The sequence below is a fragment of the Ictidomys tridecemlineatus genome, chromosome 12 (assembly GCF_052094955.1).
Source record: "Ictidomys tridecemlineatus isolate mIctTri1 chromosome 12, mIctTri1.hap1, whole genome shotgun sequence".
NCBI classification, from domain to species: domain Eukaryota; kingdom Metazoa; phylum Chordata; class Mammalia; order Rodentia; family Sciuridae; genus Ictidomys; species Ictidomys tridecemlineatus.
The window spans coordinates 106,051,132-106,075,675 of NC_135488.1; the positions used below are offsets into that span (position 1 = coordinate 106,051,132).

At 51.1% G+C, this 24,544-nt stretch overlaps 1 protein-coding gene and 1 long non-coding RNA gene across 9 annotated transcripts in view; one reads left to right on the forward strand and one right to left on the reverse strand.

Moving 5' to 3' along the window:
* The window catches only part of Hs1bp3 (HCLS1 binding protein 3), a 96,386-nt gene extending 76,614 nt beyond the window's left edge, over positions 1-19,772 (forward strand). Inside the window, exons 9-11 of one of the 2 annotated variants that reach the window (XR_013429197.1) lie at positions 1,071-1,291; positions 1,697-1,793; positions 19,560-19,772. The gene's annotated coding sequence lies outside the window, so the exon portion shown is untranslated. The remainder of the gene's footprint in view (positions 1-1,070; positions 1,292-1,696; positions 1,794-19,559) is intronic. The other variant, XR_013429198.1, reaches the window with a different exon arrangement.
* Positions 1-24,544, reverse strand: part of LOC144369440 (uncharacterized) — a 53,431-nt gene that overhangs the window by 22,510 nt on the left and 6,377 nt on the right. For 4 of the 7 annotated variants that reach the window (XR_013429204.1, XR_013429201.1, XR_013429199.1 and 1 more), the window contains exons 2-3: positions 14,902-15,089; positions 14,198-14,263 (exon numbers count right to left, since the gene is read on the reverse strand). This is a non-coding gene — a long non-coding RNA (uncharacterized LOC144369440). Of the gene's footprint in view, positions 1-13,342; positions 13,665-14,197; positions 14,264-14,901; positions 15,090-15,678; positions 16,938-24,544 lie in introns of those variants that run through there. The other 3 variants (XR_013429203.1, XR_013429202.1, XR_013429200.1) reach the window with 2 other exon arrangements.

A 24,544-nucleotide genomic window follows, 5' to 3' on the forward strand; every position in this document is an offset into this window, starting at 1 on the left:
GACCTGGTCACTGCCAATGGGGAAGGAGAGGGAAGAACAGTGTACACTTATGAAGGAGGGGGATTAGCAGAATTCCAAAACTGGCATGGGGGTATGATGGAGAGAGGGGAGGGAGTGGAAGGTCGGGGCTGAAGGTGACCCCATGTTGGTGGCTTGGACAGCTGAGCAACAGTGGAGCTACTTGATATGGAAGAGACGGCACCAGTGCAGGGAAACGGGGGAAGATGCCTGAACTTGAGGCCTGTGGGACGTGCAGGTGGAGTTGTCCAGGGGCTTATGTCCTGGCCTAGAGCCCTAGGAGAGGGCAGGGAGGCAGGGGTCTGGACTTCCTGTACTGTGTACATGTCCTGGCTCAACACGATTCCCTGGGAAATGATCCTTGGTTCTCTGGGGAAACAAGCCCCTGTAGTTCCAAGTCCCTATGGCAAAGGGTGCTATTCCAAGCTGACATGCTACACCTCTGCACACCATTTGCAGGACAGTGTCTGCACAGCTTGGGAAGGGCCTGTGGCTATTTGACTTAGCTGAGCTGCTGTGCCTGCTTGTCTGAGATGCAGGAGGAAGGGGAGGAGCAAGGTCAGCACCACCCTCTGCATCCCAGCCGGGGGACTTCCACCTCTTTAACAGTGTGGCAGACTCTGGGCCTCTTTAACAGTGTGGCAGACTCTGCAGTCAGGGAAGAGAGGCTCGTAAATGACTTTGCAAACACAGGTGGAAAGACAATTTCTGATGGAGTGAGGAGGGAGCTAAGAAGGACGCGGCCGGGGGCCAGCAACTCCTCCTGAGTGAAGTGCTGCGGAGCTAGCAGCTGGGCCCATGCAGGTGGCGTCTGCCCTCCTTCCGAAGGCTCCGTTAGTCCCAGTGTCCACCCTGCAGTGGACAGCCTGACAGGTGCCAAGCTCCTTGTCACAGCTGAGACTAGAAAGCAGCTGTCAGAGAGATGGGAGGAGCCTTCAGCCCGCCGAGGAGGCAGCCTGGATGAACTTACGACTTTTACTTCGCCAGATTCTATCACTCCATGACACTCCCAGGGGCAGCAGCCTCTTTTAACTCTGGATTTTTCATCCTAGGGATTCTTCCTTCCTGGTTCCCGTCCTCCCTGACCCCCTCCTGGCAATGAAGAACATTATGTATGTGCATTAATCACACGTGTCACTGCTGGGCCAGACCTGATGCTAGGTGGCTCCAGAGGCCAGTACTTCTCCGACTTTAATGAGCAGAATCACTTTGAGGAGTGAGCCAGCAGCTCTGGGGCGGGGCCTGCACTTCTGCGTTTCCAATGAGCTCCCAGGTAATACAACCTATTGCTTCTGGGACTGCACGGTGAGAAAGGAGGGTGACCCCTACTCTCGATCTTTGGGGCCATTCCTAGTCTCCCCTGCCTGAGAAGAATAAACCTGTCCATGCAGGGCAGTTCCACCATGGCCCAGGGACCCCCTATGGGACCCCCCTTCGTGGTTACCGAACCTAGTGAACTGCTTCCACCTGTAGGAGCTGCCCCTTGGATCTGCGGAGTGTCTGGGGCCTAGAGCAGGGCTCAGTCTGGGGCTCAGCCCTGCTCAGCCCTCAGCCCCACTTGGGGCTCTGGACTGCAGAGCCTCCCCCACCTTGACCCTGTCTGGCGGCAGAGACACTCTGCAGAGCCCCTCCCTGGGTCCCAGGCCTGACGTGTGTCCTTTCCTTCTCTGGGCCTCAGTTTCCCCATCTGCAGTGTGTGGGTGACCTGGAGGCTGTCCCAGAGGATCTGATTGGCCCCCTGAGGATGCAGCCTTCGCAGCCCCTCTCGGCATCAGGTATTTTTAGGAAGGTTGGCACCTCCTGGGCTCTGATTCATTAATGTAGCTGATGAAGATCAGCATTCTTTGAAATCACAGTGGGAAGCTGAGAAGCTTTCCTGGTGCTGCTGTTCCTGCACAGGGGAGGGAGGGGGTCATGGGGGGAGGGGGAAGAAGGTCAGAGGGGTGAGTGGGCGGGGGAGTTCAGGGTAGAAAAACCCAAAGTGCTTTTCCTACTGTCACAGCCACTCAGCACTGCTCTTCTGACACCAGACAGGCCGAGGTTGTTTCCCCAGGTGCCAAGTGATTGTCCTGCTGGTGTCCTCTAATCAGACAACGCTGACACTGTCTACCTGGAGACAGTCCATTCCACAGGTTGAGGGCTCAGTCCCGCAGGACTACCCCCACTTCAGATGCCAATCACAAGCCCCAGGTTGTGACCTGTATTTCTGCTCAACTGGCTATAAATTGAGGTTCCTATGACCTCGGCCTGGCCCAATTCAATTAATTCGAGAGAATGGCTCTCAGAATCCAGGGAATCATTTCATTTCCGCTTACCATGTATTATATATTATAATGGATATTTGTAAGGATTCGGATGAAGGGCACATGGAAGAGCTGTGTCTGGCCAAGCATGTGGGCACACTACTCTGTGCAGTCAGCAATCTAGAAGCTTCCGGAACCTGGTCCTTTTGGCTCTCTATGGAGGCTTCATTATGTAGGCATAATGGTGATCAACTTGACCTTCAGCCATTCTCCCCTCATGAGGCTGGAGTGTGGCAGAAATCCCCAACCTTCTAATAGTGTCTTGGTTTTTCTGGCGATCAGGGCCCATCCTGAATCTATCTAGTGACTTACCGCTTGTCATCTCATTAGCAGACAGAGACCTTATTATCACTTGGGAGGCTCTACAGTTTCAGGAGGTAAGTGTAGGAGCCAGGGAGGAGACAAAATGTAGAAGTTTCTTATGACATTGTGGTGTCACAGCAGGGCTCCTGAGAGTTGTGCATTTTGGAGCAAGGGGCTTGGTGCTCAGAGCAGGATTATTTAGCCGTGACAAAGCATGACACCCTCAAAGTGGCTCTGAGTGTTCTGGAAAGGTGTGTGTGTGTGTGTGTGTGTGTGTGTGTGTGTGTGTGTGTGTGTGTGTGAGAGAGAGAGAGAGAGAGAGAGGTGGGGGGAGGAAGGAGGGGAGCCAAGGGGCACACTGCGGCATCAAGGGCAGGACTTCAAGGCTTCCTTCGCTCTGTTCTAATATCTTCCCCAGTGAATGATCTTTATTTATGCCTCTGTTGTCCATCCACCCATTCATTCTGCAACTGTGTATCTGCACCTCCTCTCTGTGGGCCCTGAGACAGGCGCTAGGGACAGAGAAGAGCCAGGCACAGTACCTGCCCTCAGGGCTCCGAGTGCATTGGAACCAAGCTTCCTGTGGCCAGCTCTGAGCAGCAGGATGGGAAGGTGACCCTGGAGCAGGCTGGGAGCTGCTTCCTCACCCCCTCGGGGACTGCACCACAGCTATCTGTGGACACCCCAACTTCATCCCACCGCCCCTGCCGATATGGCCCTTAGTTGGGGTGGTCAGCCGGTGGGCTGGGACAAGGTAGGGAGGATGGCTCCAGGTCCTGCCTCCTGCCCACCACCAGGCCCTGGCCTGGCCCCAAGCACTGGGACACTTGGCTGCTATAGGAACCACATTCCTATTTCTTTTCCTGGCCTATGCTCAGGGTTTACAGAAGCGTCCCTAAGAGTCAGCCTGGCTGTGCCAAAGTACAAAAGCTGTCAAACATCCATGGGTCTGTGGCTTCTTCCAGCCCTGGCTGTACTTGCCAGGTTGCCAGATGAAAGTTAGTACAGTGTCCTGGGCAGCTGCTCCCGGTGCGAGCAGACTTAAACCCACTCCCGAGGACTCAGGGTCAGGCCCCTCTCTTTTCTTCAGACAACCTTCAACACCCCCTTTTACCTCGGGAACCCATTCACAGGCTTAAAAGAGCCTTGGTGTTCAACTCCGGTGCAAGGGAGGCTGCACCATCCTCCCTGGGCAGGAGAGAAAGGCTGGGAGAAGGGCAGCACTGGGCCTGGGCAGGGCCTGGGGGCAGGGGACCTGGGGACAGTACTGTCCATTTATTCATTTATCCACATGCCCCACAAGCCCTGGGAGACACCCCAAGCAGGGTCCAGTCCTACCCTGAGTGCTTAGGAGAGACAGATGCAGGGACAGTGGCTCAGCCCAGCCTCATGGGGCTGGTGGGGGACTCGGGGCAAAACTCCAGCCTACCTGGAGGAGTAATTTGGATCCTAAGGCAGGAGGCTTCCAAGAGGCCCTGCAGTGAACAGAATTATTTTGGGGGACATGGGGGTGTCCTGTGGATGGATGAGGGCAGCGGCCCTTTCTGGCCCCCTCCCTAAGTGGACAAAGAGCTTGACTAGAGCAGCCCCAGGGCCAAGACGCAGGACTCGGCAAGCCTGCTCTGTCCTGCTGGTGGGGAGGCAGCCAACCTTAACAGGCAGCCTCAGGCATTCTGTAGACCCTGCCCACCTGAGCAGCTCCACACACTCTGCCTGTCCCAGTTTATCTTCAGACCCACCACTTCAATATGACCCCCGCCCCCAGCTGCTACTCACGCAGGTTCCTGGAGCGAGAAGCCTGACCCCTCCCCACTGTGGGCCTAAGTTCCAATTTCTAAAATGGCCAGTGGCTCCCCAGCAGAGCAGTCCCTCCCTTCCCTCAAAGCCTGGAAGGCTGAGCCTGACTCTGGGGGGACAGGCAGCCCAGGCCCAGTGCCTCCTTGCTCATAAGGAGTTTATCTGTCACTATAGGAGAAGCAGGTCCCAAGCCATGCGCTTCTGAAGCTGTCCCTGTGTCTTCTCCATCCCCGCCGGTTTGTCCCCTCCTTATAGGCAGGATTCAGAGCTCATCATAACTCCTCTTCATGCCACGCAGTGCCCCACACACCCCCTCCCTGAGTACTTCTGAAAAGGGACACTTGGCGGCAGGGGAATCTCTGCTGTTGGCTTCCTCCAGGGAGCTGAGACCCAAGAAGCTCAAAGAGATGGTGCAAGTGGATGGGAAATGAGAAAACTCAGGCACAGGTAGCCAAAGAGCAGGGAAGAGGGACCACACGCGGTTCAGCCCCTGGGGACCTGGTGGGCTATTGTGAGCGGCCCTGTCTTCCATTTGTCAATGTCCACCATGATCTTCCCCCCACTTCCCTCAGTCCTCACTGCCCAAAGTCCTTCACAGCCATTTTCCACCCACCTCTTCTCCTTCCAGGGGCTCCCATGTGTCAAAGCCATCCATCTTAAGTCTGAACGGAGAGGGAGGTGCTCTGTGGGTGGCACCTAGCTGCCTGTGGCCTCTGCCCTGCAGAGCCTGGGGTCAGGCAGCTACAGAGCCAGGTCAGGCCCAGCTTCCCACAGAGGCTGGGGCCCACTTTCCCTCCTCCAGGCTCTGCCAGCCCACTTGAGCAGGGGGCTCTCCTCTCGCTTCCTAAACACTGCTCTCCCCACCCCTTCTGTGGACACCCTCTGCGGAGGCCATGAGCCTCTAGCCCCAGCAGTGATCTGCGCCCCTGAGCCAGGCGGACTATACCAAGGCTCTGCTTCTGTTACAGGAAGTTAGGCCCTCTCAGGCACCTGAAAACCAGTGTGGCACCCTCCTTCTTTCCAAGAAGGACCCAGAATCTTCCAGAGGGGTGGAGAATGTTCCAGAAGGTGGTAGAAGCACAGCTTCCCCATCCCACTGAGATGCCCTTAGGAATCCACACGGAAATTCCTGTCAACGTGACAAAGAGCTTCCGGGGTCAAATTGTTGACTTTCTGGAAAATGGGAGGAAGACCAGAATAGGCCCTTATCTGATTTGCTTTCCAAGGTTTCAGTTACTCGTGGCAACACAGTCTGAAAACATTAAATGAAAGACTCTACAGATAAGCAATCCCTAAGTTCTAAGTAACTTTTACAACTATGTAATGTTATAGTAATCTACTTGATTATTATTGTTGTTATCCCTAATTTAACTTATAAATTAGACCTAATAACAGGTAGGTATACATAGAGGCTGGAGCTACCTGTGGTTTTAGGCATCTGAAGGTCCTGGGATGTATCCCCTTGTGGATAAGCATGAGAATACTGTATACTGAACTGATAGTTGAACAGAGAAGGAAATCACAACCTAAAAGTGGCCCCAGAGAGATCACTAGCACAGATCCTTCATAAAGGATCAGGCCAGGGGACTCAGCCCTTATCATTCAGAATTCCAGAAAGAGAAAACCAAGATCACAGAATGAGCCCCACTGTAAGATATGGGTCTTTGTTTGAAGAGGAACCTGAAAAATTCTTGCCATATTTCAAGCATCTAATCATAAGATCTTGGCTTCTAGATAGTACAAATGGGCAATGTTCAAGGAGTGGGAATCCAATATCTGATGCCAGAGGCCAGAGGGTTCAGAGGGACAATGATTTTGAGCTTCTAATCCTATGACTACAACAGACAGAGATCATTTGAGGATATACTACTTGCAAAGTAAAAAAGGCATCTCAGCCAGGCATGGTGGAGCACACCTGTAATCCCAGCAGCTCCAGAGACTGAGATAGGAGGATCATGAGTTCAAAGCCAGCCATAGCAGCAATTTAGTGGGGCCCTAAGCAACTCAGAGACCTCCTCTCTAATAAAATACAAATAGGGGCCCTGGATGTTGCTCAGCGGTTTAGTTCCCTGTACCAAAAAAAAAAAAAAAAAAGAGAGAGAGAGAGAGAGAGAGAGAGAGAGAGAATGGAATCTCAAGAAGAGGAGGTTATTGGGTAGGAGAAACAGAGGAATTCATCCAGGGGGGTCCTGAAGGAAATCCCAGCAGGAGCTGCCTAGGAACTCAGAAAGCCAGTTTTGATCCCTTCAAACAATATTAAAATCCAGCGACTATAAGAATGTGGAAAAGAAGAGTGTGCTCCTTCTTGAAATGGGGAAGAGGGAGGGCAGAATAAGAGGCCGCCAGGGAAAATAAGTGAACTGGACCGGCCACTGCTGGAATATATGAGGCCAACCAAACACAGCAACCGATGGGTCTGTGCAGCCGCCGGCACGTGCAGGGTTAAATGGAAATGACAGGGGCCCAAAGCCCAGACTAAAAGCAAAATGGAGTCATTCATGCTAAGGTTCCCCATCACCAGCCTGAAACTAAGCTGTTTATCTGACCTCCTGAAATCAGGATTAGAGAGATTACAGCCAATTTTCCCCAAATAGGTCAATTTTGTTGGCATGATAATGAAGTTCCCTCTGCTTTAATCCTTACACACTCACAAAAGAAGGAACCTAAAATAAGCTGATGTTCGCTCTTTGGTTATTTTCCTTGTGTTCTGTCACTGTTCCAGCCTCCCCAGGAAGGAACTTTGCAATCACCTCTTTGTTCTTCCCGGTGCTTTTCTCTGGTACTCCTGACAACAAAACCAGCCTCCTCTGCTCGACCTATTGAAACTCATTCCACTTGATGCAATGAAGTGTCAGGAGATTCTAGAATTGAAAATAAAGCCAATTAAGATCTTTAAATTATTGTGCTTTTTTTTGCCCTTTGGCTGCAGTGAGAGACTCTCTCTAGCCCCAAAGTTCATGTCTTTCTTTTCCTGCAGCTTTGGTTTAGTGACTCAGAAACACAGTTCCTTCCCTGTGGGCCTCCCCTGGACGAAGCTTATGTAACCACTGTGCTATGAAGGCTATCTTGACATCAACCAAAGACAAAGCCCAGAAGTCCGGCTTGCAAACATTGTAGCCTCGATGATGCAAAAGGAGCCGATAAAGTAAAATATACTTGCTAATGCACTCGATCAAGTTAAAGCACCTGATCCTGTGAAACAAGTCAGAACATAAGACTCAGATTGAGGAGCAGCAGAGGCAGAAACCGTTTTCCTCTTGCGGAGCAGGCAGTGAGGAGACACTGTGTGACGCGAATGGAACAACACATACTGAGCTCTGAGCAAAAGATGTACACTCAATCACTTGTCATGGCAGGAAGTGAATAGAAACTGTTCAGAGCTAACAAACCATGAAATAAAGGTCCAGGCGCTTCTAGAACTATCATTCTAACCACCAGCTCTGTAAATAGAAGTCGCTAAATTAGTTCCCTCTGGGTGGCAGGCCTGGGTATAATCAAGGGACTTACTTTGGACTTGATATCATTGTCTCCTCTTTGCATCTTTCTTGTGCATCTGCCTACAGTCATTTGACCATTAACACGTGACAGATTTTAAAGCCCTACAGGGGAAGAATTGAGGGAAGGGGAAGGGCTTGGATGAGTGGACAGGAATTATGCAGATGGGGAGTGGCAAAGAGGAGAGAATTGGGGTTCCATTCTTCTCTTGTGTGGGTGTGTATGGAACTTCCTCAGGAGCAGGGGACCCATGGCATGACTCCAATGGGTCATGCAAGGTCAACACTCACAGTAGGTGCCCAAAGAATTTTCATAACTGAATAGTAAGAACTAGATAATGTCAATGTTAGGCTCCTCCTCCACCCAGAAGGAGGGAGGGAGAGTGAGAGAGAGGAGAAAAGAGGGACAGAGGGAGAGAGGGAGGGAGGGAGGAAAGCAGAAGGGAAGTAGGGAGGTAAGGAGATCACTACAGGTACCCAAGGCTTCCAGAAGACTCTCTTGGGCAGGTTGCGCCCCTCTGAGGCCCTTTGCCTTCACAGGGTCCACAGGACATATGAAGGTGCCTGATGTTACCGCCAGTCCACGAGGCAGCTCCCGTGGTCAGGGCTGGCTGCATGCATCCCTTTGGGCCTCCCAGTTAGAAGGGCTACATGTTCCATTGCCTTGTGATGCTTAATTTCGAAACAAGGGAACCCCACATTTTTATTCTGCACTGGGCCCCACAAGTCAGGCAACCTGTTCTGCTTGTAGGCCTGTAATTGGTGTAACAGCAACCATCTCCCATTTTAAGCCTTGGCCCCCTGCCCTGGCCCGAGGCTCACTCAGCTGATCCAAAACAAGTCAAACAAAAGGCCTGTTTCCCAGCAGCTCCCAGCCTAGGACGGGAAGAAAGTCCTGAAAACCTTGGATGACTATTGTATCACAGCTCAGAGAGACAAAGGACTCTGTAGGCACAAACTAGGAGGGAACACTGAGTAGAGAACAGTTAGCTCCACAGGCCTGTGATTGGTACTGGATGTATCTCAGGCTAAGACAGGGGACCCATGTGTGTAGAGGGTGGGTGGATGCCCCAAAAAGTATAGTGCAAGGCTTCTGCACAGGTCAAGAATGTGGTGCTGGGGGCTGGGGTTGTGGCTCAGCGGTAGAGCGCTTGCCTAGCACATGCGAGGCCCTGGGTTCGATCCTCAGCACCATATAAAAATAAATAAAATAAAGGTATTGTGTTCAACTTCAACTAAAAAATAAATATTAAAAACCAAAGAATGCCGTGCTGGGCTAGGAGAAGGGGAATGAGGACTCCAGGGTGCAGAGCCAGGTCAGAAATTTGTGGAGATTTGTCTTAAACTCAGTGGATTATCAGTGGAGAGAGTCGATCATATTTCTGAACTCAAAGGGCAAGGTGTGTAAGGTGTGTGGAGCATGGATGGAGGTGAAGACTCAAGCTAGGCATAATCAGCTCAGGCAGGGAGGGTAAGGACCATCCCAACCCCTTTCCAAGCACTTTCTAAGCATTGGGTATGTTTGTTGGACAGTGACCCCTGTGAGTCAGTATACATGTTTCTGTGTAGGCTGAGGTGTGCTCACATGCTATATGAGTGTGAGCTGGGAGTGTGTCAGACTGTTGGGATGCATACTGTGAACCTAAGTGTTAGCAGACAATTGTCCATAGATCTCTTGAATTTCTGCACATCTTGCAAAGTGAGGTGCTTACTGTACTTTTTTCTGGACTATCTTTTCAGGGATGTTGTATAATGAACAGTCTCGGTAAACACCATCAGTGTCTCGCTCCTGAGTGAAGGGTGGGCATGTTTCCGGCTTATTATAAACACAGGTGTCCTAAGCTCAGAGTTTTTCCCCTACAGGATAACTGAGGTATCACCTAATCTTTTGGACATCACCCTGTGGAAATTAGTGCTCGGAGATCTGGCACTAAAATTCTCATTACTGTTATTGCCGTGAATACTAAACTGTCCTTCATCTCTGACCCAGGAATCTCATGTCCTTTACCAGTGTCCTTTAAACCAAGTCAGGGAATTTGCTGGCTTGTGCATAGGGGAGAATCTCGGGCCATTCACAGTTCTCAATAATGTGTTTCTAGATATTTGTGTTTCAGTGAATCTGGCTTTGACCACATTTGTTTGTATGTGTGAGGATTAGGGGTTTTGGTATCTGGGGAAAAGAGTGTTTCAGAGTTTATACACATTGGGAAACCAGCCCTTGGATAGTCTGTGTCTATGCCAGAAAATGATGAGCTTGTATTTAATGTGGGGATGAACCAGCTTTTCTAATTGAAAGACAGGGAGAAGAAACATGGAGAGCTAGATGTCTCTCCTCCAGCTGAGGTTTATGGGGACCCTGGGTGCTCTATTGCTTTTAGGAGCACTGGATTTGAATTGGAATGACTGTGACCATAGGGAGAGGCCCATAGAGGGGCTGATAAGGGGCTCTGCTTTGTAAGACAAACCTTCTTCCCCATCCTGTCTTAAACTCATTGACTTCTACAACATACCAACGTCTATCAATGCTCAACTGATCCTAGAGCAATTGAGCCATACTCTGAGACGTAATCTCTGGCTCCAGTCTTTATAACCTACTTTGGGTGTTTCTGTTCTAGGAGCTAAGCCTGAAAACCACTCCTCTGTGGTAACTGTTGCCCCTTTCCAGATAAGAGAATGGGATGGTGTAACAGTGGTCCGCGTTATGCTTTGAATATAACCCTTGCTGCTCTGCCATTCAACTTATTTTTAAAATGAACATTCTTTTTCTTCCTCTCTCCCTGCTCCTCCCCTCCTTAATCTCAGGGAAAACAGGATTACCTCCCCCCCCCCCCCCAGTGCAGAGTTCTCTGTCCGAGCACACACCCACTATAGGAACAAAGTGATCCAGACTTTGGGGATGGTATCAGAAGATCTCAGAAATGACTATCTCCTAAATTAACAAGTAAATTACAACTGCAGAGAACTCGGGGAATGTAGCCTTTGAGTCACCCTCTGTTCCTGCTGATGGGCAGAATCACAGCCTTTGGGACAGGAGTCCCCTGTGTTTCTCCTTTGGTAGCAAAGCACTAAACCTTCTTTTTCCTTTTCCATTTTCTCAAAACTTTGTCCTCATTAATGGTTTGGCATCAGGACCAAGGTTTCGGCAACAATGGGGGCATTTGTAAATTCACTGCCTCATCGTGGGGTTGGAGCAGGAACCGACACCCACCCTTGAGGGACACTGTACTGGCTGCGGTTCCCCGTGGTTTGTTGGTTGGGAAGAAGCCACACCTGAATAGCCCCTGCTCTAAGCCCCTGCTCTCTGTGCCACCTGCTTTGCCTTTTCTGACTCTTCCAAGTGATGCCAGTGGGTGATGCCATTTCCCCATTTGAGAGGAGAGGGCTGAGAACCAGCAGAGTTTGGCCATTCTAAGGCAGAGTCCAGCAAGGCTTTGGGCCAAGGAGGTGGTGAGGAGAGATGAGACAGGACCTGAGAGGAGCCCCCTGGTTGTCAGAGGTGGCTGGCAGTGCCACAGAGACAACCACAAAGGCACCGATGGCTTACTAGAGGAGTGCAAGCACAGGGAAAGGGGGACAGAGGAGGAGGGCGGTGAGTGTTTGAGAGGCTGCTGGCTGGAGTCCTGCTATGGTTTGGATGAGTGGCCCCCAGAGGACACGTGTTAAAGGCTTTGTCACTAGGGTGGCATTCTTGGGGATGGTGAGACTTTGAGGGAGGGGGGTATGGTTATTGGAGGTGTGCTTTTGAAGGGGATATGAAATTGAGTCTTATCTCTTTGCTAAGACTCATGGTTCATGATGTAGCAACTTGCTCCACCATATGCTCCTGCCATGATGGGGCACTTCTGCCAGAGGTACAAAGAATGGAACTGCCTAATCTAGGTCTGGAACCTCCAGAACAATGAGCCAGAGTAAGCCTTTTTTCTTTATAAGTTAGTTGACTCATGTATTTCATTATAGTAATATGAAGCTGACTAATGCAAGTCCAAAACCTTGCAGTAGATGGAGGCCCAAGTATACATTTAGGTCCCTGTGTACCAACCTAAGGCTAGAAGCCAACTACTCCCATCCCATAGCCATACACTGCTCCCCACACCCCCTGAAGTTTGTGGATGGGTCCATCCCAGCAGGCCAGCCCAAGATCAAGCTGAGAAAGTCTCCCAGGCAAACAATGGCCTCCTTGCCTCCTCTGGCCTCTCCCAACCCCTCTTATTAACATTCAGGCAGCTCCCCACACCATTCATCCCAGGCCACAGAGGAGCTGAGATTTGATCTAGTCTGGCTGAGCCGCATTAAAATCAATTAAAAATGAGAGATAAGCCTATTTTATCCCATTGAAAAATTCACAGGAGTAGGAGAAAGACACACAGCCCCGTCAATCACCCACCCCTCTGCTTTCCTGGGCTGCTTTTTCCAGACAGCTGCTGGGGGAGCCAGCTGAGAGGAAAGGACTTCTTGCAATAGGGTTGTGGCCAGAAGCCCCCAGGCTGGATCCCAGCTGCCAACAGGATGTGCCTGCTGTCCTTGCGCTCCTGTGATCCGCTGACAGACAGCCCGGGAGTCTGGCCATAGCTGGGGGTGGTTGGTGGTAGCAGGGAGCATCTAGAGGGAAGTCCAGGAACCTGTCCCTTGAGTTGTCTCCAAAGGCCTAACACCAGATCCCTTTCCCCTGCTGGACCCAGAAAATGTAGACCCCAGGGAAACCACATATTTCAGGCTTATCTTTGCTTCCCATGGAAAGCTGGGCAGAATTAGATTCCCTTGCTCCTCTTTGGAGAACTTCTACTTCTGTACCGTGAAGCTGCATTTACTGATGTTTCCAAGCAAAATGTGTGTGTGTGTGTGTGTGTGTGTGTGTGTGTGTATGAGAGAGAGAGAGAGAGAGAGAGATATGCACTGGGACATGCACCCACACAGAGCTTGGCACATTAAGTAGCTATTGAGTAAACACTAGTCAAATGAATGGGAAAATATGGCTAAAGTGCATGTGCCACTCCTCTGCCATCATCCACCAAGCAGGCAGCATTTGGTACAGTTTAGGTAGTTTTGATCTCAACCATTATCAATTTAACTTCCTTGTTTATTCAACCAGTGGACAAGTCTTTGGTAAGTCTCTTACTGTGCTGAGAAAAATGTTCATTCATATGGGGGTACCTAGCCCCCCCCACCCCCCACCACCCCCGTCACACCCTGGATGGCACATTTCCTGGAGCAGGTGGGCTTGACCTATAACAGTGAGTGTCCTTGGCAAGGCAAGGCTGGAGGGGAAACACAGCATATCCTGAAGGCCAGAGAAAGAAGCCTGACTGTGGATGGTGTGGGTCACTCCTCTGTATTCCTCAGATGGCCTGCCCACCCCCCAAATGGTGATTTTATGCTCTTCCCTGAGTCAAGATGACCGCAGAAATGGTGACAAAAAGTGTCTTGATCTGGGGTCACTGAGGTTTTATTGAGCATTCCCTCATGAAGACAATGACTGGATTAGATTTAGAATACAATTCTTCCTAGCAATTTATAGAAGGATATGGACTCAAATGTAAAATAATTTCAAGTAACTGGAGCACTTTGCAATTCATTCAGGTAGGAGTTAACCTGTAATGTGAGTTGGGAAATTGCAATAGCAAAGGTTGAGGACTTGGGGTCACTTCCTCTGATCCAAGGATGTCGGAGGGACCCAAGAACTGTGGGAGGCATTTCTTTGTAGGGCGGGTGCATTCTCTGCTTTTCCTGGTGCAGGCGTATGAAGAGCCTGCTGGTTGGAAAGACAAGAGTCAGCTGAAGGAGATGAAGCCCTCACTATTCAATATGGTGTGGTTCAAAGAAAATTATTAATCGGTTGAAGGACTCAGAGCTCAGGGCTGTGCCACACAGAATGTTCCCAATGTAAGACCAGTGATGAGAAGGACCTTGGGCTGGAGGTGGAGCTCAGTTGGTGGCAGAGTATGCATTTAGCATGAGTGAGGCCCTGGGTTCAATCCCTATTGTGGGGGAGGGAGGTGGGTAGGCTTAATCACCAACCCTGACATAGGGGTTCTGAAAGCAATTTATTTTGTAACTTTGGAGCCCAGAGCATTTTGTTCATTGAGTCATTCTGCAAATATTTAATGAATTCCTTCTTTCAAGGCCTTTGGAAAGGGAGATTTTAACAACCAGGGAAACAAGCAATCAGAACAAGAAACTGACCCATCAGAATGGACCCTGCCTGTCAACAACCAACACATCCTGATTTGCACAGGGGTGATCTCAGCCCTGGCACTGCAGCCTGGAGCGTGACTGACAGCTTACCTTCTAGTGGCCTTGTCAGCAGGGTGGGCAAGGGCTTTCCAGAAGAGGATGATTCAAAGCCAAATCCTGCAGAAGCAGAAAAAGAAAAAAAAGGAAGCAGAGATTTTTGGCAACCCTGGGTTCAGGGTAGACATTACATAGACACCGTCCTATAGCAAAAGAGCCTTTAGGACTCCAGAAACCTTCCAGTAGCTGGGTGAGGCTGGTGGGAGGTAGTGATTCTAGGAGGGTTCAGATCTCAGAGGACGTGGCATGACTTGAGAATATCTCAATTGACTGGGAGCTATCAACAGATTTTTAATTGGGAGAGATTGGATTTAACTGTCTAATATTTTGGACAAATCATATCTATATTCTAATTAAAAGATGGGTATTAAAGGTGAGTATTAAGTGGTCAGAAATTTCCCAAGGGAGAGCAAACAACCCAGAATTTAGAACAGGGGGTCATGGAGCATGGGATGTCTAATATGTGCCTTAAGTGGGACATTTTTCTGTCTGGAATCAAGGGTGATACTACGGACCTGTTACTACCCAAGCTAACAGTTTCATGAACACGACAGACAGGCATGTTAAGTAAGCACTTTCTGGCTGTCTGAGCCACCCATGCCATCCCAGGCTGCCACTTTGGGAAGGTGGTGGAACCTTTGAGGTGGGACCTGTGCTTATTGGGGGTGTGTTTAAACAACAAGCTTTTATTGTCTCACAGTTTGTGTTGGTGAGGAATTTGGGCAGCTTAGCTGGATGCTTCTGGGTCAAGCTGTCTCAGGAGTTTGCAGTGAAGATGTCAGCCAGGGCTGCAGTCAGCAAAGGCTTGACTGGGGCTAGAAGATCCACTTCCAGGATCGCCATGGGGTCCTCTCTTACAGCATGGCCGCTGGCTCCCCCTGGAGAACTGATCCAAGAGACAAGCCACGATACCTCTTAAACCTAGTTTCAGACATTCCACGCCCTTGTTCGGCAATGTTCTATTTACCCAGGCTACCCACCCCTCTTCAGCAGGGGAGGGGGCTGCATAAAGTACATGGATGCAAGAAGGCAGAGATGAGTGGGGCCATCTTGACGACTGGCATTCCCAACTGTTTGCACTCCCTGTCAGGCTTTCAGTGTTTTAACCAGTGCCTGGCACATTGTAGACACTCAAATACCAATTTCTGAATGGAAAAAAAGGGGGGGAGGTCTAATTAGTTCATCTAGTTCAAACAGTAAGTGGGGATTCACAAAGTAAACCTGCCCTCTTTGCATTTCCTGCAAATTCTCAGGGATGTTAAGCCCAGCTCTTGATTTGCTCCTCTTGGCTCCAAAACCTGGGTATCCTACTCAAAGGGTTAGGAAGATACTGTCGGGCCCCAGCCCTGGCTGAGGTGAGCATCCTGCCCTGGGCACGCGCCCTCTTCTGCGGAAGCTCCCGGGCAGCTGCTCATTCCTCAGATGTTTGTACTGGAGGAAGGGCAACTGGGAGAATTGGAAAGTGCTGGTTTCACCTTATTTGCTTGTTCCACATCAGCTGCCTTCCAATGAGGACGCGGAAGCTGCACAAACATTTCTGTCAAGTGCCTCTTTTTTTTGTGGCTCTGCCAGATCCCAAATCTCCATCGCAAGGAGCAAGGGAAGCGGCTGACACGCAGCCTGCAGTCCGGATGTCTCCCTGGTGTGTCTGCCCCTGAAAACATGGCTCTTCAATAATGCATGGAGCTATTAGCACCAGGCCCAGGACGACTTGCTCCCTCCTGGCAATCAAAGCTGCCGCCCAGGAGCCCAGAGGTTGATCAGATTTCATGGGCTCCTTATAACTGCTGCTCCTGGTAGGAGATTAGAATGGGCTGTTTCATGTCCAGGGATGAAAGCAGCAAGGATTTGGGAGAAAATCCGGCTTCCCAGAGAAATCAAAACGTTTCTATTTCATTACAAATGGATGCATGACACAGCTAATCGCTCCTGTGAGAGGCAGCGCTGCGGGACCAGCTGCTACCTCGGCAGCTCTTCTCAGATGCTACATAACGTGCGTAGGATGCAGGACCGGGGAAGCCACTCCATTTCCTTATGTCTAGGGCATCTCTTGGACCATAGGTATCTGTCACGAATCCCTGGGAGATTAGCCTCCATCCCACAGTACTAGGAAGGTGGGTGCAACCCCCTTGGAGGTAATGGGGTGACTGAAGCCGAGGACCACTGAGGAGCAGGAGGCTGCAGCCGGCAGCTGCCATAATATTAATAGCTCCTCATTACTGTGCACGATCATATGTCCAGCATTTTGCATACAGTATGCCACTAATCCTTGCAGCAACTGGCAGTGTATTATTAGATCTTGCTACAATGAAGAAAATGAAGAAACTGAGGATCAGAGAGCTTAAGAGATCTTCTCAAGGCCACCCGGTTAAGACGCGCTGGAGCCAAGTGAAACCCTAGGGCTGTGTTTCTGCCCCAGCACCAGCTGCTCCCTCAGGTCCTCCAGAAGCAAAGCCGAAGTCCATAGCAAAAGGGAGAGCCCCAGGAGGAGCAGGCCTTCCCCCATACGTGAGAAGTATGGGGCATTTAGCCAGCATCACCATGGGAACTGTCTGTTGGGATCTCAGAGGCTTCCCAGTCAGTCTCGGCCTGCATCCCAGCTAGTTTCTGTGTCTTCTCCAGGGAGCTCTGTCTTTTGACCCAGGGGTCGTATGAGCTGAGATTCTGATGTATTCTGGTTACTGACTCTGAGCTCTTGGTAGGTGATTATCCTCTCTGGCCTTGCTTCCATTATCTGTGATTTAGAGAAAATGATACCCCCTTAGTGGCAAGCCAGAAGGGGAGATGCTCAGGCCATGTGGTTAAGAGGGACTCTCCTGATTGGAGACCACACAAGTGCCTGCCTCAGCCTCCACGCCCATGCCTTCCTTCCTCTGCTGTCACATTGCCTCTTGTGCCTAAGTCCCCAGACTCTGAAGTTTGAGTCAAATCTGTTTCTTCTAGAAGACATTTTGCATGTTGGCATTCCCAGTAGCCTTCCCTGGAGGGGACTGGGCTCCACCCAGCATTTCCAGCTTTATGAGGTGAGGTCCCATTTCACCAGCTCAGCCTGGAGCTACATGGGGAAGGCTCTACCTCCACCTCCTATCATCCTCCCCAATCCCTGCCTGGGCATCCAGCCTGGCACAAGCCCCAGCAGGGCTGCTGGTGACCTTGTAGACCTGGCTTCAGCATGTTGGGTCAGCTCTGGGGAAAGGACCATCAACTCTTTCAATGCCCCTGCCCCATGGACAAAAGGGATCTGCCTGCAGGCGGGGGAGTCAGAGGTAAGCACCCTCAGCACCCTCCCTGCCCAGGATTGAATGTGTCTGTGCCCCTGATGTACCCAAAGCAAAGATGCCATCTGGGAAGGCTACCCACCCACCCTCGGCCCGACTAGGCCTTCAAGGGGTGGACTGAGTCTAATTCATGTGCCTGTCACTTCTGCACAGGGAGATGCTCTGAGTTTAGAGAGACACTGGGGACTGATGAGGATTGGAGCTGAGGTTTGCCATGCAGGAGTGCGTCTCAGGAAACAAGGAGATTTGGCAAAACTGAGTTGGAGAGAAGGAAGCTCAGCCATGGAGCTCTGTCTGGGACACTTATAAATATTTGCATGCAAACTGCGGAGCTTGTGCTCCTACACAGAGCTCCCGTCCCTGGCTATCCACTGCCAGATTTGCTCTCATTACTGCCAAAGTCATCTTTCTGCTCTCTGTGTCACCCGCCATCTGCCCACCCAGGAAAGATGGCAGTGTCGGTGTACATGCATGCACTCTGTCTCCAGGTGTCTCCTCAGGGGCCAGCTACACTTGGGCACTCAGTGTGATTGAAGTGCAGACAGCTGGAAATGTGGTCCTTTCCTGGCCCAGCTGCAAGCACCCCAACCTGTATTAAACACCCTGCATACGCCTCTGAGCCCGTGGCTAGCTGTTGGCTCAGAGATGTCCCGAGGATCACCTGTCCAGCACAACTGAAAACTGGCCATTCTGACTACAATGACAGCACTTTTCCCCATACATGGGCCATACATAGACAACATCCCCTCCAATGGCCCTCAGCTGACCACTCACCAGTCACTGAGGGACTTTGGTGGCTTCCTCACCTTTCCCCCCACAGACTCCCTCTCTCTGACTTTGTTCCCTACTAATGGATGCTCCCTTCTATTGGGCCCAGAAGTCACTGTGCTCACAGGTCTCTTGGCCGCCAGCCTGTGGTCCACCTTCCCTAGATGGGCATGTTGCAGCTGGGTGATAAGGGCATGGGCCATTTCCACTTGCCTCAACTGTCCACTTCCTGGCTGTCCGCTTTTCTCCTCAGACCCCAGCTCAGAGGTTTACCCGTTTTAATTTTTTCCCCTTTTTTTATTTTTTGTTATTTTTTATTTTTGCAATACTGGGGATTGAACCCAGGGCCTTGCACATGCTAGGCAAGTGCTCTTCCACTGAGTTACATCCCTAGCCCTTTTTATACTTCTTATTCAGAGACTGGATCTAAGTTGCTCAGGCTGGCCTTGATATGTAATCCTCTTGCCTCAGCCTCCTGAGTAGCTGGAATTACTGGCATGCACCAATGTGTCCACTAAAAATTTTTGCTCTTAAACTTTTGATCCGGAAATAATTTTTGATTCACATGTAGTTATAAGAGAGATCTCAAGTAATCTTGACCCCATTTCCCCCAGAGAGAACACCTTGCAATGCTCTAGTCCAATATAGCAAACAGGATATGGAGAGACTAGTGTTGCTACAAGCAAGATACAGAACAGGGGTGTCCCAAGGATCCCTCATGCTGCTCATTTCCAGCCACACCTGCGCCTCTCTCACCCTGCTACTTCCTTAGTCACAGCTGGAAGGTTTCTAAGCTCCTCTTTGCTGGGGTCCCTGGATCCCCTCCCCTGACACATCCCTTGGGCTGGGCACCCACAGCTCTCCATCTTCCACCCCCTCAAATTCAGAAGCGGCCTCGTTGTGTACTAGGAGGAAGGAGCTCTGCCTGGGAGACAGTGCAGCCGGCGCCTCCCTGGGGAAACACGTCAAGCATGGTCCCTCCCCAGGCTCAGTGACCTCACTCACGGCAGGGAGTCAAAGCAGGCAGTCTCTGCAGAGCCCCAGCCCTACCGCAGAACGGCCGTTGTGAGATCTCCTACTCAAACTCCTAATGCGTGTACGGTGGAACCCAGCCCTGGCCACAGCACGGTCGGCCTGAGGAAAGTCAGATTTTCCCTGTCAGAATCCTCTTCCCTTGGCTCTGCTCTCAGGTAGCTCTCAGGGTCTACCAACCTTGCTGTTCGTTTGTAACTGGGCATGTCAGGACAAAGGCCTGCATGGCCCATGCACTATTTAACTCAAGTACTTGTCTGTTCTTTCTTGTGCTTCAGAAGCTACTTGTGGATTGAAGCAAAGCCTCCGCTCGCTGCTCAGGGACAAGACACAGCTGCTTCGTCCTCTAATGCTGCACATGCAGGAGCCAGCACCCTGGGACACTTTGATGCCTCCTTTGGACAGGGCAGGGGGCCTTGATTGAGCACATAGCTCCAAGAAGAGAAGTGTAAACAGACATCCATGTAATGAATGTAAATTTTTCCCTCTGATGTGCATATGGCTCCAGTTTGCTTTCAGCAAGGCCGGGGAGGAATCTTTCAACAGGAAGAAGATCAGAGCAGATGTCAAGGGCACCAAGCCTGCTCTGAGCTGTGTGACCCTGGTGCGACCACACTTCCTTTCTGCTATGGCAGGGTTTTGCATCAGGAGCTCTCTGGGTCTGGCTGACAGTTGCTTCTACTGACTGGTTGGTGGCCGCCCAAGCAGACGGGCACCATACCCGTCTCTTTCAGGGTACGCTTTTGAGCTCATGCAGTGCAGAAGGCATTGGATGCCTTTGCAATTCCTGGAGAGTGACAGTGGCTCTAGACTGTGCACTGGGGTGACCAGGCTCAGACCCAGTGAGCATGACCTGAGCACCCCCAGGTTTCCACACTGGACTGGCCTTTTCATGATGGCCTCAATCTTGCTCGCCTTCTGAGGAATCAGGTCCTTCTTGACCCAGTGCTGGGTCACTCGCTTTGCCTCTGCACCCTCCTTCTCCCAGAGCTGTCATTCAGCCTGGCACCTCACCTTTTTTTTTTTTTTTTTTTTGCAGGGGAGAGGTTGTGTGGGCATGTTTGCACAGTCCTGGGGATTAAACCCAGGGCCAGCATGTGCTTAGCAAGTGCTCTAGCACTGGCCTCATCTCATTTATTTTGAGAGATAGGGTCTATTTTGAGACAGAATCTTTCTAAGTTGCTGAGGCTGCCCTGGAACTCTCGATCCTCCTGTCTCAGCCTCCTGAGTCATTGGGATTACAGGTGTATTCCACTGCACCTGGCTGGTCTGTCTGTCTGTCTGTCTGTCTGTCTCTCTCTCTCTCTCTCTCTCTCTCTCTCTCTCTCTCTCTCCTTTCTCTTCAGTGCTAGGGATGGAGAGCTCAGGGCCTCACACATGCTAGGCAAGCTCTATACAACTGAACTATGTCCTCAGCTCTTCCTCTTTCAATACAAAAGATAAAAATGTGAATCCCAAGGTTGGCATATTCTCTGTCCTTGAGTGTCAAATGTCCCTTCCTCTGTGGAGCACTCAAAGCCTCTCTTTCCCCACGATGCAGCCCTTTCTTGCATCCTCTCAGGCCCTTATCACACTGTGGCTCTAGTTATTTCACACCTGACTTTGCTACTTTGAGCTCCCCAGTGTATGAATACTGAATCTTTCAGTCGCTGGTGACCCCTGACTCCAAGCACGTGTTGAACAAAAGCAACAGCAGTGCTTGGCTCATGCCTTCCTTGAGGCCGAAGACTAGGAATTAAGGTTTAGGGAGGTAGGAAGACCCCAGCAGAGGTAATGCAGGATAAACTCAGTTAACATGAGAGTGACCTTGTGACACAGCAGTGCTTATCCATCAGACACTCTGGAGCAAGGAAAGCTGGTGGCACCAAAGTGCTCTGTGTCAGCTATGGATCCCATGGGGCAAAGCCTGGCCTGCTTCCTCAGGCCATCTGCAAACTTTTCTTGGCCCACAGATCTCAGGGGATGCCTCCAGTGGACATGCTTTGTGTCCTGCTAGAGCCTTACCTCTAAGGGAAAGCAAGCCCACAGCTCTCTGAGACTTCTAAGAAGATTGGTGGAGTGGTTATTGCTTTCTAGATAACTGTGCATTTTACTAGAAACACACCAATCATCTTTTGCACAATCACAGCCAAAATCCACAGCCTACAGGAACAGAATGTTCTAGGCCCACCCTCCTCTCTTCCTGGGGGAGTAGAATTCAGAGCAAAGGCCATACCCAGAGGAGCAGCACAATGGGTCTGGGCCTTGGCTTGAACTCTGTGTGAGACCTGCCTAACACAGACACAGCTCATTGGGGAGATACCTGGGCTCCAGCCCAATTTTTCTACATGTGACTCCTTTGTCTCTATTCAGGATTTCCAAAGAAGCAGGGCCCCGGCTCTGCTCCAATATATACTGAGCCCAAAGTTCACATATGCCTTTTTTTTTCATTTATTTTTTATTATTATTTTTAAAATGTGGTGCTGAGGATGGAACCCAGTGGCCCATGCATGCTAGGCGAGCACTCTACCTCTGAGCCACAACCCCAGCCCCACATATGCCATCTTGAAAAAGGGGAGAGAGAGACCTCCTGGGCTGACTGAGGGCCTGAGGTGCTGGTAAAGCAGCCACCGAAACTTGACCAAGGAACCCAGCACCCAGGGCTGTAACTGGGGAGCTGCCTAAAGGTGAAGAAGGTCCCCCAGAGGGAGCAATGGGGAAGGGGAGGATGGGGGCATGCACAGGTTGAAGTTGGCAAGGATGTGGTAGAGCAAGTTCTGGAAGGATGGATAGGTACAGAGAGGGACAGGGAGGAACGTCCAGCCCCAGACCTCCTCCAGGAAGTGTGTGTCCTCTCCAAAAACAAAACTGACCAAGAATGTGGCAGCTGGGAGAGGACCTCTCCTCCCTGCAGAGGCTCAGCCAGCACCTCAGAGGCTCTGCCACCCAGGACCACGCATGACTTACTGGGTCACCTCCTCCTGGGCCAAGCCCTGCCTCTATCTCTAAAACCTTTGACCTCAAAAAGGCACCCCCTGCCCCCTTCCAGAGAACGACATTGCCAGGTGTGCCTTCTGTCCTGTCATCTGTGCTCCTAGAAGCTCTGAATGTCCCTCCGCCTGGACATTGACCACCCAGCCTGGGAAGTTAGATTCACCCCACCCCTCACTCACCCCAGCCCAGAGGAAAGGATCAGAATCTGGGGTTCAAAGACACCTGAGTTTCCTGACACAGGCAGGTGGTTCATCCCACACTGCTCTCAGCCTTCATCTCCTGGTCTGTAGGGTGGGTGCACCCACTTATCTTGCAGTTGATTTGGAGATTCAGGGAGATTGCCATTCAGTAAGTGCTCACTAAATGGTCACTTCCTGTTTTCTCCCTCCTTGACCTACCCACTCTGGGGGCCTCTCCTGCAGCCTGTCCTTGGGGCTGAGGCCAATGTTGGCCACATGACTGCTTTGGGCTGGGAAAGCACACCTCAGACACTGACTTCCCCATATTCATGAGGGCAGCAGAGAAGCCATGGGTGGAGCCAAGATAAAAATGGAACACAAGATGTGTAGGAAGGGGAGGGGCCTAGGATGAGGGAGATTCAGGGTCCCGATTATTTCTTGTTCCAGCTAGTCCCAGCCCCCTGGCAGTATCCACCTGGGTTCCACCCTTCCTCTCCCCAGATGGCCAGGGCAGCACTAGGGAAGAGTTGTCAGCCCTACATGTCGATGGACAGGATGCAGCTCAGACCCCAACCCTTGAGGCCTGATGAGCCTTCCCAAGCCCTCAGCACCCCTGAGATTCCCCAGGACCCAGAGAGGACAAAGAGCCCTCCTTTGGTGAGCAGATTCTGCTAAACCGAGGAGAGCAAGGAGAACCAGGAAAGAGCTCCCAGGGCACCTGCTGCCAGAGCCAGGCCTTGCTCACCAGCCCTACCCCACCTCTCGCCTGCCCCTGTTTTTCAGCAGGGGTCATGTCGGAGGAGCTGGGGCTAGATCCCTCCTGCCAGCTGAGAGCCAACTCCAGGCCACCCAGCCTTTCTGGGCAGAGCCAGGGCCCCAGGTGCCAAGGCCGCCCCACATCTCTCCTTGGCAGTCCAGGCACCTTTTTGTTTTAGATCTGCACAAAAGTTGCAAAGAATACAGAGAGTTCCCATGCATCCTGCACCCACCTTCTGCTAATGTGAACATCTTACATAACCACGGTACATTTGTCAAAGAGACGAAATTAACATTGGAACAATACTATTAACCCGACTGCAGACTTTATTTGGATGTCACCAGTTTTTCCTTCCTGGACACTAAATGGTCATTTTTCTGGTGCAGGCTCTAATCCCAGCCACCATGTTTCACTTGGTTGTCACATCGCCTTAGTCTCTTTCTTTAAGAAAGAGACTGAACATTTTCTCAGTCTTTCCCTCTTTCTCATGACCCTGACAGTTTTTTTTCCCTCCAGTGTGGTAAAGTATATGGCTATGTAGCATAAAATTTGCTATTTTAACCGTAGTTAAGCACACAGTTTGGTGGCATCAATTGCACTCGTAATGTTGTGTAACCATCAGCACTATTTCGACAATGTTTTCATCACCACCAGAAGGAACTTTGTACCCATTAAGCAATGCCTCTCTCTCCCTCTTCTCCCAGGTACTTCTTAAGAGATGCAAAGGAGCCCCCACCTAAGCCTTGAGCCCAGGAAAATGTTCCTGGCCAGAACCGGTCCCTCTGGACCCCACTGCTGCACAGAGGCCTGTGGGAGTCCTGGCCGTGTGGCACCCACTGTGGGCCTTTCCTTGATCCTTACCAAAACGTGGACCTTCTAAGGGACAGAGGGGTCATTTCTCTGGAAACTATCCTGCGTGGGCTTTCTACCAAAGGTTGGGACACCTCCTTCATTGTGTCCACCAACAGTCTGACTAAACTCAACCACTGGCCTGGCATTTCTCTTCCTGGGGCCAATGGCGCTGTCAGGGCAGCTTCTCTTGAAGAGGAGAAGGCTCTGCTGCTGTCCTGACCTTGGGATGCCCTCCTCAGAGGGCTGACCCCAAGTGCCAAGGGCCTGCTGGGCACAGGATGGCCTAGAAGCCAGGCATGTGCCCAGGTTCAGGGGGCGTGCATATCCCACCTTCTAATATGCCCTGAGCATCTGTGTGCCTGGCTTCCCGCCCGTGCAGCAGCCCCCTGACCACCATCTGCAGGTGCAGCCTTGCCGCAGACCAGGCACGCAAGACTGGCTGCCCATAGCCAGACTCCTGTCATTTGGCTCCAGCCACCTGTCCCAACACTCAGGCCCTCTG